Source organism: Manihot esculenta, chromosome 17 (assembly GCF_001659605.2).
Source record: "Manihot esculenta cultivar AM560-2 chromosome 17, M.esculenta_v8, whole genome shotgun sequence".
In the NCBI taxonomy this organism is placed as follows: domain Eukaryota; kingdom Viridiplantae; phylum Streptophyta; class Magnoliopsida; order Malpighiales; family Euphorbiaceae; genus Manihot; species Manihot esculenta.
The window spans coordinates 30,659,824-30,675,813 of record NC_035177.2 but is presented as its reverse complement, the minus strand read 5'-3'; the positions used below and the strand labels follow the sequence as shown (position 1 = coordinate 30,675,813).

Here is a 15,990-nt window from a genome sequence, read left to right as displayed (position 1 = left end):
AATTATTAATAAATTAATTTTTATATTTTTAAAAATTTATTAAAATATTATTATATTTAATTTTTACTAAAAAAATAATAATTTTATTTTCATTAAAAATAAATAAAAATAAAAAATAAATTTTTACCTTCAATAAATCTCTTATTGAATTCATATTACCATTATTAATAAATCAAATTTTTTACTTTTAAAATTTTATTAAAATATTTTTATTTTTTCTTCATCAACAAAATAATCACTCTCCTTTTAAAAAATTAATTTAATTTTTTATTATATTTTTAACAATAAAAATAAATAAAATTATATAAAAAAATTATTTTATTAATAAAAATAAAAAATAAAAATATTTTAATAAATTTTTTAAAACTAAAAAATTCACTTAATAATAACAATATTTAAAAATTAAATAATAAATATCTTTTTATAATATTTATTAAATATAGATGTGCAGTCTTTTTTTTTTTTTTTTTTTCCTTTTTGGAGAGGTAAAAAGTATGTAATAAATGAAACATGCCTTAGACCAATATACTTATAATAATATCCGAAAACGATTCAAATAAATTGTGGCCCAGTAAAAAATCCAATTACACTAACCCACAGGCCTAGGTCCATAAATAACTCTAGCTAATCTGGTTCATTGAGAGAGAGATGACCATTACTTTCTTGTCGTCTACAATGTTTAGGTCTCCTTCATTAACCATAACTAGTGTACAGGCGAGAACTAAGGGGTCTAAAAATAAAGATCCAAAATCATAAAAACACACAAACGCCACACTAAAGTTGGAGGAAGTGTGGAATCCTGAGAAAAGCATCCTAGAGACTTTACCGCATCGGCAGAGGGGAAATTGAAGTAATTCTTCCGCATCCCATTACTTTGTAAGTTTTGCGATCCATCATCAGTCAACCTTTGTTGGAAATGATAGGGGGTGAAATATTTCTCAAGCATAAAACAACAAGCAAACATAAATGCAGACCAAATAAAGGGTATGAATAGGATTTGAGAAAGACTTCTCTGAACGTTACTCCAATGAATTAAGAAAAAAGAACACCTCACCTCAAAAACAAATCTTAAACACCACATGCAAGTTTTTCAGAGTTGTCTCTTCTTAACACCAGTCTTACTATAACAAATATTAAAATTAATAATAAAAAATTTTACATCAACATTAATATATTATTATAATGACTAATATATGATAGTAACATAAATATTTGCTATTATTGATATATAAAAGTATATAGCAACACAAAAATTGTGGTTATTAATAAAAAAAATTATTTAAAAGATTTACTATTTAATTTTTAAATATTGTAATTATTAATAAATTATATTTTTAAAAATTTATTAAAACATTGTTATTTATCTTTTTGTAAATGAAATAATTGTGTCATTCATTTTTTTGTTAAATATAAACGTAGAACAGAAGAGAAATTTTAAAACTCAATTTTGCACTTAATAACCCCCTCTTTCTTCTTCTTCCTCAATAATTCAATTTTTTCTTCTTTTCTTCTTCTTTATTTTTCCAAATAACTCAATTTTAAACCTAATTTTTTTACTTTTTTTAACCTCAATAACCCAATTTTTTTTACTTATTTTTCTTATTCAATAACTTAATTTTTAAAATTCAATTTTTCTTCTTCTTCGATAATCCAATTTTTTTTACTTTTTCTTCCTCCTCAATAATCTAATTTTTCTTCTTCTTTTTTCTCAATAACTCAATTTTTTCTATGGAGAAGAAGAATAGGAGAAAAAAAAGAGTAATTTAATTATTTGATATTTTTTTAATAATAAAAATAAATAAAATTGAATGAAAGGATAATTTTGTTAGTAAAAAAAATAAAAATATTTTAATAAATTTTTAAAAATATAGAAACAAACGTATTAATAATAGTAATACTCAATAAATAATAAATCTCATAATTATTTTTAATAATAATATTTATTATTATTAATAATTATTTTTTTAATAATAATTATAATTTTATTATAAAATATCTATATGATTATAATTTTATATCAATAATATATAACGATAATATATGATACGGAAAACATGCGGGCATTTGAAGAGCACATAATTTATTTTGAAAGTGGAAAACATGCTACTGTTGAGTTCCAAGTATCAGTTATAAATTTTAAAATTTTGATTTTTAATTTTTTTTGGAAAAATCACATTTCAATTTTTTGTTTTTTGGGAAAAAAAAAACCTTAAAATAATCCACCTATCAATGTGTTTAACATTGCAGGCAATCTAAAGTGAGAAAAAAAATTATGATAAATAAAGGAGAATATCTTTAAACTCAATTCATGAATATTAGAATTTTTAGCTTTTCTATATTTAGGTTTTTTGTATAAAATATTTTTTTTTAAAAAAAAGAAATATTAATCTATTTACTTTTTTAAAATAATAAAATATTTTAAAAGTTTATTTGTCGAAGTATTTTAGAAGTTTAAGGCATGTTTTTTGGACAAAAAATGATGATGCCAATGTGTTAGAAAATCTTTTAAAAACATTTCTAAAAAAATTTTTACAGGTCATTTCAAAGAACATTAATTACTTTTTAGGGTAATTTTGGAAATTGATTTACAAATTGTTAAAAAAAGCAAAATATATATTTTTCATTATTTATAAGGCAGTATAAAAAAATTAACAAATTACTTTTAAAAGTAGAAGGGTAATTTTATGGCTGGATAATATTTTTAGAAATTTGAAAAAAAGATTAAAAAAAATATCTATATATTTGTAATTTGAAGATTTGTTGCAGCTTCATCTATACAGGTCTTTTTTTCTTTTTTCAATGAAACCGATGATTTTGATTATTTTTTCCTTAAGCAAAGTTTTCGGTTATTGTTTTTATTATGAAGCGTCAGCTCTGTCCAATTAGTTTGTGTAATTTTATATATAAAATCATTTCTAAAATAGTGGTAAATAGGTTAAATTTATGGATTCATTTTTTTATTTTGATGATCAAAATGTTTTTATTCCTAATCGTATCATTCAGGATAATATTATGCTTACTCATGAAGTTTTTCATTATTTAAAAATTATCAATAGCCGTCTGCATACTATGACTGTAATACTCGGCTAGACTCCGATATCGGAATTTCTATCGCCCGGTGGAATCTCGGATGTCGGAAACCTCTAGAAGGGTAAGATAATGTTTTTATAAAATGTTTTAATGTATTTTATGATTTTATGTAAGAAAGAAGCTGAGTTTTGAATGAAAAAGACCATGGAGGCATTTCCAGGTTTGGCCGCCGAACTTCAAGTTCGGCCGCCGAACATGGGATAGTTTAGGGGGGCGAGTTAGGTTTCCGAAAGTGGCTCAGGTTCGGCCGCCGAACCTCATGTTCGGCTGCCGAACTTGCATGAGTTTTGGAGGCACTTTAGGCTTCCGAAGGTGGTCTGGCCAGCCCCTATATAAGGGCTCCATGGCCGAAACGGGCGAGTTTTCTCCCCATTTTCGGCCAACGGTGAGTCCATGCCCTCCCATGGTCGTTTTTGATGATTTTCCTCCAATCTTTCAAGTTTTAACAAGTGTTTGCTTGGCTTTTGAAGATTTGTGAACTTTGAGCAAGTTTTTGAGCTTGGAGACCCAAGGAGCTAGATCTCCCCCATCTCCGAGTTAGATCGCCTCTCCTCTCGATCTTCAAGAGGTAAGGGTAGATCCTTAGCTCATTTCATGTTTTAAACGAGTTTTATGAAAGTTTATAGGGTAAAAATGCATGTTTAGGTTAATATTGAGTTTTTGGTTAATATTGAGTATATGGACAATGTATGTTGTATATGTATGTTTGATGTGTTTTGATTGGGGTTTAGGCTAGTTTGAGACCATTTTTTGCTTATGGAAGTATGTATGCATGTTTTGAAAGTGTTGGTTTTGAGTTGGAATGGTTTGGGAGGCAAATGTGCATTGTGGAGGCTGAGTTCTGCCCTTTGGAAGAACTCAGGTTTGGCAGCCGAAGGGACTTTCGGCCGCCGAACCTGCCTGTGGAGGCCAGCCTTTGACTGCCGAACCCTGCCCCCGAAAGTGGACTTTTGGCTCTGGAAGGGAGTTTCGGCCGCCGAAGGTGCCGCCGAACATGCATGAGTTTCGTCTCTGGAAGGAACCTTCGGCCGCCGAAAGTGCCGCCGAAGGTGCATGACTTTCGGCTCTGGAGGGACTTTCGGCCGCCGAACCTGCCGCCGAAAGTGCCTTGTTCAGCTTTCCTTTGCATGATTTCTATGATTGTTTTAAGGTGTTTTAGGGGGGGTTTTTGGGGAGTATCTTAGAGTCATGTTCTTGTATGTTTGGTCCCTCATTTGAGTCCACCTGTGTAGGTTCGGACCCGAGGAACCCAGGACCTCAGCAGTGAGATAGCTGCTCCGGAGTCTTTTCAGAGCTAGCCTGAGGTGAGTAGAATGAATCCTTATATTTTAAAGATAAATTGATTTTGAGCATATTCATGCATCATAAATGCCATGTGATATGTATTAGGTTGTTCGCATTAGAACCACGAATATGTTGCATTGCATATCTTGATGTTGATGTGGATGGATGTTGAATGATCCATTAGCCCTCGTATGTTATGACATGATATAATGATGATATGATATGGAAGTCCATGCGTGCCTGCACTACGCCCCTGGCACTATGTAAGAGAAAGTCCGGGCGTGCCTGCACTACGCCCTCGGCACGATTGGATATGTATGATATGATATGGAAGTCCAGGTGTGCCTGCACTACGCCCCTGGCATGATCGGATTATGTAGAGGTCTATTGGTGACAAGTCCATCCTTGATGTGATTTGTCTGTGATGTGATGCATTCCATGAAGGCATGAATTTTAAATATAATGTTTTATTTCTGCTCACTGGGCTCTAGTAGCTCACCCCACTCTCTTAATCCCCCAGGTTTGCAGGTACGGGCTAGTCCAGGAAGTCAGCAGGATTAGAAGTCATGTTTTATGTAATAGCTAGATGTGGACATGAATATGATGTAATGTAAAGCATAGTATAGTAATGTAATGTAATGATGTCTATTGAGGTTTATAGTTGTGCTTGACCTTAGTATGTTGGTTAATCCCTTTGTACATGGTATATAAAATGTTTCATCATTGTTTATGTAAACCAAACTTATTATATGTTATGTTACCCCATTGGAGTATTGATGAGGACTCCAGTGTGGGGTTGATGGTTATACTTATAAGTTGTGCATGCACAGGTTAAGTTTGGTAAATGAATGTGAAAGTTCAAAATTTTTATGTATATGTTGATCATGTATGGGATTAAACAGGTATACAGGTTGTATGTGAGGCTTGCTACGGGTCCCGGCGGCCTTAAGCCGATCTGGATCCTAGCGCCGGTAGCGGTCCGATTTCCGGGTCGTTACAATGACTTTTAAATTGGATATGTATACAGGCTATGATCTAAGTTGATTGGAATTTTTTATGCATGATACTCTTAAAAATGGGGTTTGTTTCACAATGGTGCATTTGATTATGCAATATATTATGACAGTCAGCTCTTTTATTCTCATTAATGGTGTTTTCACTACTCCTTTTCGCTCTTTTAGAGGACTCAAGCAAGGAAATCATTTATCTCCCTACCTTTTTTTATTTATTTCTCAGGCGCTCTCCTACTTACTATTAGATGCTCATGAGAAGGGTTTTATTAAGGATATAAAGGTTTCACGATATGTTCCAATTTTTTTATATTTTATTTGCAGATAATACTTTTTTATTTGCTCGATCAACGTGACGATCAGCCGATAACTTGCTCCAAGTCCTTCAGAACTATACTATGGTCTCTTATCAATTTATTAATCTTCAAAAGTTTCATATTCTTTTCAATAAACATATGCCTCATGTGTTTAAGCAAGAACTTCTCCGTAAGTTTCAAATACAAGAATTACTTTATTCTTATAGGTATTTAGGGCTACCAGTACTTTTAAGATGCTCTCATCAGAAGGCTTTGGCTGCTGTGGAAGACAAGATCCGTTTAAAGACTCAGGCTTGGAAATAAAAATTCCTATCTCAGGTTGGCCATGCAACAATGATCCAATCAGTTTTATCTGCTATTTCTACTTACTTTATGACAATTTTTCAATATCCTAAGCAATTTTCAGCTAAGCTTAATAGCCTATTGTTGAACTTTTGGTAGGGTGGTACTGAGGAGTCTAGAAAGATTCATTGGATTGGTTGGCAGCATTCCTGCTGCTCTAAGTTTTGGGGTGGCTTAGGTTTTAGAGATTTTAAAAATTTCAATCTCGTTTGTTTAGCAAAACAGTGTTTGAGGCTTCTTCATAATCAAACTCGCTTATGAGTTCGAGTTTTGAAAGGGATATATTTTCCATGATCTTCCTTTTGGCAGACTACTCATAAGCGACATAGTTCATGGATATGTTAAAGTCTGTTAGCTGGTAGAGACCTTATATATTAGGGATGGTAGGAACACTAGCATCTGGTCGGATCCTCGGGTGCTTCAGCTACATAGTTTCAAAATGTCTAGTCCAACATCTTATTCGGTTGGTATTACCATGGTGATAGACTTAATCCATCATAGTGCCTTGGATTGGAACCATCAGCTGTAAAACACTTTTTTCCTCATCAACAGGCAATAACTATACTTTCTGTCCCAGTGGCTCCTCTTGTTATGCCGGATTCTCTTGTATGATATTATGCACGTAATGGCCAATATAGTGTATATTCCGGTTATAGGTTTTTAATGTGTATACGTTCCGGTTATAGGTTTTTAATGTGTTCTTCAACTAATCAGCATATTATTTCTCAACCTTCTTCTTCTACTACTGTCAATCCAGACATTTGGAAGGGTATATGGTCTCTCCAAGTCTCTCCTAAATTGAAAATTTTCATGTAGCGACTTCTTCATAATTTTTTGCTAGTCTCTATTAATTTAGTAAGACATGGTGTATGTACCTATATGCCATTTTTGTCGATTTGAGCCTGAAACTTTAGAACATATTTTCTTTTGGTGTCTACATACTTGAGCAGTTAGATTTATTAGTCCTTGTGATTATAAACCAAATCTTGTAAATTTTTCTAGTTTTATGTTATGGTGGAAGACTCTTTAAGATAGGTTTCGGTTGGAAATTGATGGCTCATTAATTTTAACTATGGTCACACTCACTTTATGACATATATGGAATATTAGAAATAGAGGTCCCTTCAATTTAGTATATCCAGATCCTATTGCTACGTCCCAATGTATCTCTGTTAATTTTAGACAGTTACAATAGAGTGTACTGATTTTTCTCACTTTCAACATTGTAGATCTACTCATGTTGCTTGGAGTGCTCCTCAAGAGGGAGTATCACGCTTAACTGCGATGTTGCATGAAAAGATCAGTTTTCACCTACTGCTATTGTTGTAGTTGCTTTTAATAGTGTAGGGATAATTGTGCATGGTATTCCCATGATAGTTTGGTGTTCATCTGCTATAGCAGGAGAGGCACGGGTTGTGTTAGCAGCGGTTAACATCTGCACAGCATGCTTTATATCAATTGAGTGTGTAATAGATTTTACAGTTGTATATGATGTTTTGTGTTGTTTAAGATCTGATTTACTATGGAATATTATGGTCATAATATAAGGCCCAGGCCCAGGCCCATGAAAAAAATAAAAAAAAAAAGAGAGGAGAGAGCATTAAAGCTCTGGTTTCGGGAATGTCCCGAAACATTCCCGAAACCCATCCGTCTCCCTCCTCCAAACACAGAGTGTAACGACCCGAAAATCGGACCGCTACCGGCGCTAGGATCCGGGTCGACTTAAGGCCGCCGGGACCCTTAGCAAGCCAAACATACATCCTGGAAACCTGTTTAATCCCATACATGATCAAGAAAAATACATAAAAATTTAAAACTTTTCTTTCATACATCCAACTCAACCTGAGCATACACTGTACATAGTCATAATCATGATCCCCTCTGTGGGATCTCATCAATACCCCAAAGGGGCTAAAACATGAGATGAGTTGGCTTACATAAACATCATAAAACATTTTGATCATGTAATAAAAGGGATACCTCATACACAATGTCAAGCACAATATCTAATCCTCAAATCATTACATGACTGAAACTGTACTTTTACATAACATTAATACATCTATCATGTCCACACTAACTATTACATACACGTGACTTCATCACTCTTGTAAACCTCCTGGTCTACCCTGTACCTGCAATCCTGGGGAAATGGGAGAGGGGTGAGCTACTAGAACCCAGTGAGCAGAATAATAAAACACTTAAATCATATGGATCATGGAATGCATCACATCACAGCTAATCACATCAAGGATGAACTTGTCACCAATAGCCCTCTACATGGTCCAACTGTGCCAGAACGTAGAATGGGTCCTGGTCTTTCCCTTACATATCATAACATAACAGTGTCCAACTGTGCCAGAACGTAGAATGGGTCCTGGTCTTTCCCTTACATAGTGCCAGCGAACGTAGAATGGGTCCCACTGGTCTTACTTTCCGTACCGTACATATCATATCGTCATATCATAGATCGAGGGCTATGGATCATTCAACATTCATCCACATCAACATCAAAATATGCAATGCAACATATTCGTGAATTCTAATGCAAGCAACCTAATTCATCACATGGCATTCATGATGCATGAACAATGCTCAAAACTTTAAAATTTATTTACTTAAAAACATAAAGGTTTATTCCACTCACCTCTGGATAGCTCTGACCAGACACTGGGGCAACAGACTCACTGCGGGGGTCCTCGGTTCCTCGGGTCCGAACCTACACAGGTGGACTCAAATGAGGGACCAAACATACCTGAACATAACTCTAAACTATCCCCCAAAAACCCCCTAAAACATCATGGAATAATCATAGAAAAACATGCAAGAAATGGCTGAACAGGGCACTTTCGGCGGCAGGTTCGGCGGCCGAAAGTCCCTCCAGAGCCGAAAGTCAGGCAGGTTCGGAGGCACCTTCGGCGGCCGAAACTCCCAGACAGAGGCGAAACTCATGCATGTTCGGCGGCACTTTCGGCGGCCGAAACTCCCAGACAGAGACGAAAGTCTCCTTTCGGGGGCAAGCTTCGGCAGCCGAAGGCTGCCTCCACAAGAGGGTTCGGCTGCCGAACCTGGTTTCTCCCAAAGGGCAGAAACTCGGTTCAAACATGCACAAATGCCTCCAAACTCAAACCAACATGCATTTAGCTCAACCAAAACATGCATTTAAGCTCCTAGGGGTCTCAAACTACCTTAAACCCCAACTACAACACATCAAACACACATTACAAGCCACATTGCTCAAGAACATACATTTATACCCATAAACACAACTATGACCTAAACATGCATTCTACCCCCATGAACTTCATAAAACTTACTTAAAACATAACATAAGCTAGAGATCGAATCTTACCTCTTGAAGATCGAGAGTAGAGGCGACCAAACTTGGAGTTGGGAGAGATTTGGGTTCTTGAACCTCAAAGCTCCAAAACTTTGCTCAAAAGCTCAAATCTTCAAAACGAAGTTAAAACAAGTGAAAAACTCGAAAGATCTGAAGGAAAAACATCAAAGATCGGTGAGGGGCGGCGGAAAGCTCACCTTGGCCGAAAATGGGGAAAAGCTTGCCCGTTTTCGGCTAAGGGACCCTTTTATAGTGGCTGGCCAGGCCACGTTCGGGGGCCGAATGTGCCTCCGCATGCATGCCATGTTCGGCGGCCGAACTTGAGGTTCGGCGGCCGAACTTGAGGTTCGGCGGCCGAACCTGGACTTCCTCACTTATGCTTTCGGGGGCCTAAAGGCGCTCCCGAAGGCACGCATGTTCGGCGGCCGAACTTGAGGTTCGGCGGCCGAACCTGAGTTTTCCTTCAAGGTTGTTTTCATGCAAAAACTCATTTCCATTTTACTTAAAACCATGAAATACCTTAAAACATTTTATGAAAACATGATTCTACCCTACTAGAGGCTCTCGACATCCGAGATTCCACTGGACGGTAGGAATTCCGATACCGGAGTCTAGCCGGGTATTACACAGAGCTTGCTCTGTTAGTTTTAAAAAAAAAAAATTCCTTCACTTTAATCCAAATCTCCTTCCTCTCAACCCAATCAACCCATAAACTTCTGAAATCTTCAACTAGATCCTATTTTAAACCTATATCCTGCTCAGAAATTCAATATTTTCTTCCAGAGGTTCCAAAATTGGGTAGGTGAGTTTTATCCCTTTTATTCGATTTATTGCGATATAGTTTATTTTCTCTACCTTTGAATAGTGATTTTTGTGATTTGAGGATAAAAATGGGTTATGTTTTAATTAGCTCCAATCAATGGGGTTTTATATTTCTTTTTGGGATTAATGATTTTCTTAGGTTGATCTAAATAATATTTATAGGTTATTGAGTATTTTTGTTGAGGTTGTTCATTTTTGGGAGGTTTAACTATGCCGAAATACTGCCGAAATTTTCTTAAAAATATATATAAAAATATATTTAAAATTTCGTATTTTACAATGTATATTATTATCCTAGTATATTTATTTATTATTTGATATATTATTTTCTTTTTAATTCTAGGAGAGGATCCAGCTTTTGGGATAGGTAATAGGAGTGCTTCTGCGATCTAGGTTATTCTATCCTCAGTACTGGTGAGTGGATAAATATATAACATTGATATTTTTCTTAAATATATGTATATGTGTATAGTTACTTTGTTTATTTAAAATGGGAAAGGATAAAGTTAATTTATATTTCTTGAATAAATGAAAATTGAATTCAAAGCACAGCTGAATAAATAGCCGATTACACTCAGTATATGCACCGAACAGATAACACCTTGATGACATGTGATTTATTTTCAGCATGATATATATTTATACTGTCTTTGGAACAGCACTTGATATACAGATAGCCTTTGGGGCGTATGTCAGGTGGTCACCCTTTGGGGGTAGCTCTGCACATGTGTATGACCAGCATTTCTTAGCTCTTGGGCCAAATTTGTCATCATAGAGCCTAAGATGCCAGCATTGCTCTCAGGCTGTTATTATTTTATCACACTTGAGATGCCAGCATTATCTGCAGGGAACATATTATGAGTGTATGCGGATTCTATTATTCACAGTTATTTTATATTGATTGAATTAAATTGTATTTATTCAGCTGACTTATTTTAGCTAAATATTTGGTACTATTAAGTACCTAAACTTTATCTTTTCCCCTTTGTTATTTATTTATCCGCTCACTGAGTATTTTGTACTCACCTTTATACTTTTATTATTTCAGTTTCTTTTCGGTGATCCGCTTAGCAGACCTCATCTCCTAGTTTGTCATTCCTTCCACATCGTCCACTCAGAGTCTAGAGGAGGTCAGACCAATCCTAGGTCTTTTGTCTTTTCTTTTTGTAATTTTGGTAGATCATGTATAGATTGTACAGCCCAGTGAATAATGTATTTTGTTTATTGTAAATATATTATGGATTGACTAGTCCAGCTATCAATCCTCTCCTATATGTTTTATAATTTGAAATTATAGCAGGTTAAATGTGTTCATATGTATAAATATTAGGGGGAACTCTGTCAGTTTTCCTGGTCATATCCGTCTCTACAGATTAGAGAATGGGTGTGACAATTTTTGGTAATCTTAGAGAATACTTTAGCACCTTGGAGTTGATCAAAAAGATCATCAATTGAAGATCGAGGAGTCTGAAATACCTAAGACAGCCTTCAGAACTCGTTACGGGCATTATGAGTTTCTCGTTATGCCTTTTGGGTTAACTAATGCACCCGCTGCTTTTATGGATCTCATGAATAGGGTGTTTAAGCCCTACTTGGATAGCTTTGTTATTGTGTTTATTGATGACATCTTAGTATATTCTCGTAGCAAGGAAGAGCATGAGATGCATCTACGGATAATACTGCAGATTTTGAGAGATAAACAACTATATGCTAAATTGAGCAAATATGAGTTCTGGCTTGATCGGGTGGTTTTCTTGGGACATGTTATCTTAGCAGATGGAGTTTTGGTTGATCCTAAGAAGATTGAAGCAGTAGTCAATTGGGACCCTCCAACTAATGTTATAGAGGTTAGAAGTTTTATGGGCTTAGCAGGGTATTATCGTCGCTTTGTTCAGGATTTCTCCATCATTGCAGCACCATTGACTAAACTCCTTCGAAAGAATGCAAAGTTTGAATGGACAGATGAATGTCAAGAGAGTTTCGAGAAGCTTAAAACATATCTCACATCAGCCCTAGTTCTTACCCTACCCTCAGGTACAGATGGATTTGTGGTTTATAGTGATGCTTTTCACAAGGGTTTAGGCTGTGTACTCATGCAACATGGGAAGGTGATAGCTTATGCTTCTAGACAGCTTAGACCACATGAATTAAATTATCCCACCCATGATCTGGAATTAGCTGCAGTTGTGTTTGCATTAAAGACATGGAGGCATTATCTTTATGGCATGACTTGCCAGATTTTTACAGATCACAAGAGTTTGAAGTATCTTCTCACACAGAAGGAGTTGAATTTAAGGCAGAGACGGTGGATTGAGTTACTTAAGGACTACGACTGTACCATTGAATATCATCCAGGTAAAGCTAATGTGGTAGCTGATGCCCTTAGTCGCAAGTCCTTTAGTAATTTGGCCTATCTCAATACAGTTCGGCTTCCTTTATTACTAGAGATCAGATCCTTAAGGGTAGAACTAGCAGTGGATGATGCAGGAGCATTATTAGCAACTCTTAAAGTTCGACCAGTGTTGATAGAAAAAGTCAGAGAAGCCCAAAATCAAGATGAGCAGTTGAGTAAAATCAGTAATGAAGTAAGAGATGGCACCCGTACCGACTTTTCTCTAAGGGAGGATGGAACGTTAATGTTTGGTGATAGACTGTGTGTACCCAAAGTGGAAAGCTTGAAGAGAGAGATTATGGAGGAAGCCCATTGTTCTGCTTACTCTATGCATCCAGGCAGTACAAAAATGTACAGAGATCTTAAAGAAAACTATTGGTGGCCAAGCATGAAGAAAGAACTAGCTGACTTTGTGTCCACATGCTTAGTTTGCCAACAGATTAAAGCAGAACATCAACATCCAATAGGAAAGCTGCAACCGCTCCCTATTCCAGAATGGAAGTGGGAACACATTACTATGGATTTTGTTTCAGGTTTACCTCGTACTTCGCATGGACATAATGCAATATGGGTGATAGTTGATAGATTAACCAAGTCAGCACACTTTTTGCCTGTCAGGATGGATTACTCTTTAGACAAGTTAGCAGAGATCTTTGTCAGTGAGATTGTAAGACTTCATGGTGCTCCAGTTTCTATTGTTTCAGATAGAGATCCAAGATTCACTTCTCGTTTTTGGCCTAGCTTGCAAAATGCTTTAGGCACTAAGTTGAAGTTTAGCACTTCTTTTCACCCTCAAACTGATGTTCAATCAGAAAGAACTATTCAGACATTGGAGGATATGCTGAGAGCTTGTGTGATGGAGTTTAAAGGAAGTTGGGATAGGTATGTGCATTTAATGGAGTTCTCTTATAATAATAGTTATCATTCGAGTATCGGCATGGCTCCATATGAAGCTTTGTATGGGAGAAGATGCAGAACACCATTGTGTTGGAATGAGGTAGGGGAAAGACAATTAGAAGGTTCAGAATTAGTGCAACACACTACAGATAAAATTCAGATGATCAGAAGTAGGTTAAAAGCAGCACAAGACAGACAGAAGAGTTATGCAGATTTGAAGAGAAGAGATATTGAATATAATGTTGGCGACAAAGTATTTCTGAAGATCTCTCCTTGGAAAGGGGTGGTACGTTTTGGCAAACGTGGGAAATTGAGTCCGCGATTCATCGGACCATATGAGATTTTAGAGAGAATTGGCCCAGTTGCTTATCGTTTATGTAACAGCCCGGCCCCGTACGACCGGCCCTGTTACCGCTCACAGCCCGTGACCTACCTCTGGGCCCAGCCACTGTGAGCAGCTCTTAACATCCCTTCACCCTCACGGGTTCCAGGCAGGATTTGTCCCCTTGGTTCGCGGGACTCTAACCCGTTCTTCCCAAGTGGATTTGGCCCAAATTCCCCTTTGGAAATTAGGTCGCCTCCCCCACTGCTCGAACCCTTGACCTCCCACTTTAAGGGAATAGTCTGGTGAGAGTGAGTACCAATTGTTCCAGTGGAACAATTGGTACTCACTCTCACCAGACTATTCCCTTAAAGTGGGAGGTCAAGGGTTCGAGCAGTGGGGGAGGCGACCTAATTTCCAAAGGGGAATTTGGGCCAAATCCACTTGGGAAGAACGGGTTAGAGTCCCGCGAACCAAGGGGACAAATCCTGCCTGGAACCCGTGAGGGTGAAGGGATGTTAAGAGCTGCTCACAGTGGCTGGGCCCAGAGGTAGGTCACGGGCTGTGAGCGGTAACAGGGCCGGTCGTACGGGGCCGGGCTGTTACAGTTTAGCACTACCTCCAGAGCTATCTCAGATTCATGATGTCTTCCATGTATCCATGTTAAGGAGATACAGAAGTGATCCTTCCCACATCCTCCAGAAACAGCCTATCGAGTTGAGAGAAGATTTAACATATGAAGAAGAGCCAGTAGAGATCATTGCCAGAGAAGAGAAGGTTCTAAGGAGCAAGATAATACCCCTGGTTAAAGGTCGATGGAGTAACCACTCTGCTAAAGAAGCTACCTGGGAAAAAGAAGAGAATATGTGAATTCAATTTCCACATTTATTCCCTCCATCAGGTATGTAAATTTCGAGGACGAAATTTCTATTAGGAGGAGAGAATTATAAGGCCCAGGCCCAGGCCCATAAAAAATTAAAAAAAAAAAGAGAGGAGAGAGCATTAAAGCTCTGGTTTCGGGAATGTCCCGAAACATTCCCGAAACACATCCGTCTCCCTCCTCCAAACACAGAGCTTGCTCTGTTAGTTTAAAAAAAAAAATTCCTTCACTTTAATCCAAATCTCCTTCCTCTCAACCCAATCAACCCATAAACTTCTGAAATCCTCAGCTAGATCCTATTTTAAACCTATATCCTGCTCAGAAATTCAATATTTTCTTCCAGAGGTTCCAAAATTGGGTAGGTGAGTTTTATCCCTTTTATTCGATTTATTGCGATATAGTTTATTTTCTCTACCTTTGAATAGTGATTTTTGTAATTTGAGGATAAAAATGGGTTATGTTTTAGTGTAACGACCCGAAAATCGGACCGCTACGGGCGCTAGGATCCAGGTCGGCTTAAGGCCGCCGGGACCCGTAGCAAGCCTGACATGCAACCTGTAAACCTATTTAATCCCATACATGATCAACACCATACATAAAAATTAAAACTTTTCTTTCATACATTCTCTCATACACCAAACTCAACCTGTGCATGCACTGAATATAGTCATAATCATAAACATTGACCCCTCTGTGGGATCTCATCAATGCCTCAAAGGGCGATATAACATACGTTGAGTTGGTTTAAAAAAACATCATAAAACATCTAAGATCATGTATTAAAAGGGATACCTTACACATTGGGTCAAGCACAATCTCTAATACTCAATATCATTACATACATTACTATTCATAACTTTACAATTTATCATGTCCACACTCTATCTATTACATACACATGACTTCATTACTCTTGCTGACCTCCTGGTCTACCCTGTACCTGCAAACCTGGGGGATTAGGGAGAGGGGTGAGTTACTAAAGCCCAGTGAGCAGAATAATAAAACATTTAAAACATATGATAACATGGAATGCATCACATCACAGCTAATCACATCAAGGATGAACTTGTCACCAATAGCCCTCTACATAGTCCAACTGTGCCAGAACGTAGAATGGGTCCTGGTCTTTCCCTTACATAGCATAACATAACATTCCAATGTGCCAGAACGTAGAATGGGTCCTGGTATTTCTCTTACATAGTACCAGCGAACGTAGAATGGGTCCCACTGGTCTTACTTTCCGTACCGTACATATCACATCGTCTCATCATAGATCAAGGGCTATGGATCATCC

At 36.8% G+C, this 15,990-nt stretch overlaps 1 pseudogene; it reads left to right on the top strand.

Moving 5' to 3' along the window:
- Nucleotides 1–11,693: 11,693 nt before the first annotated feature.
- The window catches only part of LOC110604939, a 41,955-nt pseudogene continuing 37,658 nt past the window's right edge, over nt 11,694–15,990 (top strand).